General features: G+C 43.9%; 1 pseudogene; it reads left to right on the forward strand.

The window, feature by feature from the left end:
- The first annotated feature begins 5,648 nt into the window (after positions 1–5,648).
- Positions 5,649–5,925, forward strand: part of LOC111812641 — a 1,627-nt pseudogene continuing 1,350 nt past the window's right edge.

Below are 5,925 nucleotides of genomic sequence, written 5' to 3' on the forward strand. Positions count from 1 at the left end.
TCTCACCACATAGATTGGACTTGTAGTGCTTCTCTTGTTTTCAGTCTCCCAAGTGCTGGGATTACAGGTGTGCACCATCACGCCCAGTCTCAATTGCCCTTTCAGCAGGCCCTGGGAGAAGGGCTGGCATGACATGCTGAGGATTGAACCCCAGCTGCTGTGCTCTGCCTAAGCAGGTGCTTTAGTCTGCTGAGCTATCAGGCCAGCCCTCTAAGAGATTATTTCTGATCTGATTTCCTCTCTATCCTCTTGGAGTTGTTTCTTTACTTTAGTTGCTATCATTTCAGAGATTTCAGATATGTGACTTCTAATTTCTTCTATGTTGATGTTTCCTGGACTTATGCTGGGTGGGCTAGAGGTGTGAGATTGCATTTTGCTCCTTTGTCTTACAATTTTCTCTTTCAGAAAGAACTCTTTATTTTGATTTCTGTCATAATCCTTGTGAAATTTTGATAGTAGTACATTACTACTATCAAGGCCAATCTAAGAAAAGTGTATTCTTAATGGATATGTTCTGTGTGTCAGAGACTTTTGGTTTGTGCCCGTCCTGAGATCCTGCCTTCCCAATTAACTGAGAGTGGGATGATGGTTTCCATCTAGCACTGTCTCCATCTTTAGGTTGGAGGGCTTTGTTGACGTCATCACTCCAGTGCTTCCCAGTATTTACCCAAGGGAGAACCAGTGGCTAAAACAGGTGTGATATCTTAGCTACAGTAGTGCAATTGGCAATATTGATGACATCAAGCAAAATTCAGAAATTGACAAACTTAGGTAACTACTAGCTTTGTACTTGGGATCATAAAAGCAAAGTCTATAGCTATATAACAGAACAAATCATAAATTGGGAGTTTGTATGCAAAGAGTTTCCCTTTGTTAGAGTGGATTTATTCTTATTCCTCTGGCCAAGCCAGTTACCAGGCTCCCAGTGCTTCACTTTGCATGAGGGAATGGGCCAGGCACCCGGAGTTCTCTGGCCAAGCAAGTTACCCAGAGTTTTAAGCACTTCCATGCCAGTTTCTAATCCTACTGTGCAGGGGAGTTGATCATGTTTGTCTTTGAACTTCCTGAGATTCAGATCTAAAAATAAAGGAAAAGAGAGAATAAGAACAGAACATATAATTTTTATAAGATCCTATTTTTCAATGAATGGCTTTTATAGATGTTTTTCTTGATTTCTGGTATTTGAAATTACAGGAATAATACAATAGCATTTTTTACTAGTAGTTTGGGCTTTTCAGATGGGCAGGAAAGTGCTAAACTGGTGTCCAGATCAGAGGGCAGGTTTCAATATGTGAAAGAAGAGGAGAGGATGTTGGGTAATCTTAAGGGAGTTTTCTATTTATTAAGGGTAGAGATAAAGAAAAGAAAGAGAGGAGGAGGAATGGGGAACGGGGAGGGGAGGGAAAGGGAAGGGAGAGAGAGAGAGAGAGAGAGAGAGAGAGAGAGAGAGAGAGAGAGAATTCATTATTCTTGACCTAACAATCAGGGGCAATTGTTCAGGGTCTGAATACTCTCCCCTCAAAATGTCCTAGAGAGAGGATAATTGTGGCAGACTTGGTACTGTAGTTCTTCTTCTCGAATATAACTGTCTTCGGCTCTTCTACTCTTTACTCTCCACTTTTAAAAGTAATACCCAGCTCCGAGCTTGTTTTCCTGTCTTCTTAGATCTGTGCTGGTGACATTCCAGGAATGGCTTCAATTTGCTCAGCAATAGCTCCTCACAGTTTCTTGTACGCAGCATAATGTTTGGAACTCTTCCCTGGAGATGGCTAACTCTAGACAGTATTTATTGATTCTTGAAATACTTATTTGACGTTAATGTTTTTTCCCTTGATTTTTAGTTGTTCCTTCAGCACGACTCTCTGTAACAGGGCTTTGGAATGACTTTCTGGAATCTATGGCCTTATCTAGATGCACACTTATTTATATGTGGCTAGTTGTTGTGTATTTATGGGTACACATAAATCAGTACACACACACACACACACACACACACAATTAAAGACTTAAAGCAGCATCATTTCGACTTTTTGCCTTTAGATTTGAATGTGAAGCATGAAAGTTAAGCCATAGGAAGCCACATCTGGCATTCCTTGAGAGACTCCAGTCTCCGTGCCACCTGTTAGTCTCTTCTTCAGGGCCAGGGACTTTTTGTTTTAAAAGTTTCCAACCTATTTTTCAGGCCTTGGTCCCCATCATGAATTCCCTTCTCTCCAGTCTGCTGGAGGGCAGCAGCGATTGGCCTTAGTCACGTGCTTGTTGCTGAGACAATACCTAACACACGCAACTTTATTTTTGGTTCACAGTTTGTGGAGGTTTCAGTCATCCCACAGTCAGCTGGCTCCAAGGCAAAGTGGTATGGCAGAGGAGAAAGAACTCATGGCATGGTGGTGGCAAGCAGAGAGAGGGATCAGGGGAGGAGAGAGAGAGACAGACCCTCACAGGCCACACCCCAGTAACCCACCTTCTCCAACCAGGCTTTGCCTCTCAAATCACATTTTGCTATAAACTCAGCAGGGGACCAATCCACTGAGGCGTATCACACCCTTACAGATCTAATCACTTCCCCAAAGCCTCACATACAATGCATGAGGCTTCTGGGGGACATTTGGATAGAAACAATGACATGATTTGAAAATCTTTGGCATTAGAGAAGGTAATACATAAACAGACTGGAGAAAAGATACACAGCCATAGTGACAAGGTCATAGAGAAGCACATTTAAGGGGTTCAGCTGAGTCACAGGGGATTAAAGTTATAGTCTCATCTGTGGTGACCTGAAGGACAGGTAGGAGTTGTAAATGAGAAGACAGATCACTCTTAAAAAAGACCATGAGAGGAAGGCAAGATGTACATGAGGGAAGTACAAAGTTGTGGTGGTGGGGGGGGTGTTAGCTGTGCTACATCTGAGTGGGGAGGGGTCTATTAAGGGAGAGAGAGAGACACACACACACACACAGACAGACAGACAGACAGACAGAGACACAGACAGAGACAGCGAGCAGGTGGAGGAAGCGGGTGGGGAGACGGCAAGCTGACCCCTGTACAGCGGCACCATCTGAAGGACCTTGCTATTTTATAGTTATGACAGTTATAAGCCACAGAGGATGAAGTTAGAGATGGAAAGTGTCTGGCGCTGGGTAAAAGGGCTTCTTTCTAGGCGCTGCTGCAGGATTGACTGGGAAAGTCAGCTCAGAATCCTGTGTGACCCCCAAGCCCCCTCACCTCCCACTAACCTGTGGTGTCACAGTGTCACAGGCAGAACTGAAGATTTTGATACTGTTATCAGTACATGTCCACTTCTGCTCCTTTAACCTGGAGCCAACTCTGCTCCTCAGGGAGCAGAGGCACTGAGTGCTCCTTAAGGGGACCAGCGGCTGCTCGCCGCCGAAAGACACCATCCAAGCAAGCACCGGGGATGGCTGCCTCACGGCCAGCTTCTGCCTCCTGAGTTCTCCCTCCCCCTTGGTCAGCGGCTAATTCATGCTGCTGGGGCCCTCTACTTCCTTGTATGGCCAGAGAAGAGGAGCCAGAGAGTGGTGTTGGGCAGAGAACCTGCCCCCTGGGACTCCTGCAGTGTCTGGGCTGCTTTGGGTAGGTTCCAAAGTGCAGGCAGGCCTGGGAGGGAGAGGCAGAGAGCACTAAAATAGCCTCAGGCAGCTTTCTGTGGCCTACAAAAGTTAAGACTCCACAGCAAGCTGCGTGGGGCACGACTAGTGTGGGCTGCCAGAACCTCCACACCCCATTAGTAGGCTGCAAAACTAAGGTGGTCAGTGATCACAAATTTTTTTTTTTCTTAATGCAATGAAATGGAAAGTACCCAGCCACTGCTTTGCAAAACTTATTTTAGCTATTTTGAAACTTAAGATTCATTTCTTTGTATGATTCACACTTTTAAAATTTAGTTCGACTGAACTATAATTTAATAAAGTGCTAAACAAGAGCTGGCGGTGTAGCTCAGTGGTTGAGCCGAGTCCTTGCCTAGCATGGCTAAAGCTTTGTATTCATTGCCTAGTACTATAAAAATAAGAGCTTTCAATGATGTTAGAAAGAGGTGCATCTGGTTTTTCTCACTCTCTCTCTCTTTCCCCCTCCCTTGGCTCTCGTGCTAGTGTTAGGATGCCCCCTTCTTACTTTTTCAAGACTGGGACTAGGTCCCAGAGGGCTCACTCCACATGACAAACAGCAGGATATACAGAGCATGGTGCTCACAAGGAATGAGGCCAGATTCCTCTACCAGGCACTTCAAATGCACTTGACCTCACTGCCACAGCAGTCCTCCGGATTGGAAGGAGCAGGCAGGGTTTTTCCTTGGTACAGTGTTCCATGAGGCACAGCCTGCATGCCTCAAATGTGGAGTATTTTTCATCAAGGCAGACTGACCTGTGTGCCCATTTTCATTTTTTTAGAAGTGGTGCTTGGAATCACACCCAGGGCCTGCAGGTTGCTCAGCAGGCACTCTGACGCTGGTGATGTTCCTAGGCACCGTATCTTTATTGTGTGGGAACTAAGGAGACTCTTCTCTTAGTTGTATTCACCAGCCAGCTAGATAAACTTGGAATTTGGAAAATATGGACAGATTCAGAAAGCACCTGCAAATGAGTTTTATATGAGCGATCATGTAAGTTTCAGATGAGTTTATTTGAACCTTCAGAATCTCTGTACCTGCCACAGGGAGGGATGCCACCAGCGCTTCTCAGAGAAATGAAGTGTGAGGCAAAAGTGATGACCCCTACGCTGTGGAGAGACCACTGCCTTGGGACTATACACTGGTCCAGCCACTGTGAAAATTAGTTTGGGAAACAGTACTTTCCCAGAAGAATTAAAATCATACTACTCTGATATATGCCCACCCATGTTTATAGCAGCACAGTTTGTCATAACTAAATCTTGGAAACAACTCAAATTCCTGTGAACAGAGGAATAGATTAAAATAAGATGAAGTTATTTTTTATACATGGAGTACCACTCAACATAAAGAAGGATGAACTAGAGAAACATTTCTAAGTGAATGGACACACCTCAAGACCATACTCGGAAGTAAAGTAAGTTGGGCATATATACATAGATACTGCATGGTTTCTCAGCATGACATACCAGAAGTATACATGAGAACCAAAGGGTATGAAAGGTATTGTGAAATAGGGGGAATTTATTCAAAAGAAAGGGGAACTAGGGAAGGGGAGGGGAGAAAGGAACAAAGAAAAAAAAAACAAAAAATAAAAGAAAGACAAAATGGAAAGAAAGCTTTGCAAATAAGGACGGGAAGAGGGGCTTGAAGGAGGGGTGGAGATGAGGGAAGAAAAGAAGATTCAGGATCTATCAGGTTCAGGTACGAATTTCTGGTGATGAATGGGATCACTATATATCTCTAAATTGTGCCAAGAAAGTTGATGAGAAAAAGTGATTAAAAAACCATTAAAACCAGAAATTTTGTTTGACCCAGTTAGTTATATCTCTTCTGAGAATTTTCTTTAAAAATTGTCATCAGGTCAGCAGGACGGGTCTGAGAAGTCTCCACGGCTGAGATAAGGAGCCCATCTCACATTCTGCAGAATGAGCTTCTGGGTTTGCTGGCTCCCATAGCAGAAAAAGGATTTTCAGGGCACATCAGCAAGAGGCACAGAAAGGGTCTGTTAGAGGCAGACATGGATGCATTCAAGAGTGAAGTGTGAGCGCTCAGAGAAAAAATGAGACACAGTTTAGCTGGAAAAATTTAAGGGGGTTTTGGGTTGTCTTCAAAATGAGTGATCTAGCAAATATGACTCATACCTATAATTCTAACATGCCTTTAATTCTAACATTCGAATATTCTGCCATAAGGCTGATGCAGGGGGATCACCTTGAGTTCAAGGCCAGTCTGGATTACATAGTCAGTTCAAGTCCAGCTTGAAACACATAGCAAGACCTTGTCTCAAAAAAAAA

Source organism: Octodon degus, unplaced genomic scaffold (genome assembly GCF_000260255.1).
Source record: "Octodon degus isolate 3935 unplaced genomic scaffold, OctDeg1.0 scaffold00133, whole genome shotgun sequence".
In the NCBI taxonomy this organism is placed as follows: Eukaryota; Metazoa; Chordata; class Mammalia; order Rodentia; family Octodontidae; genus Octodon; species Octodon degus.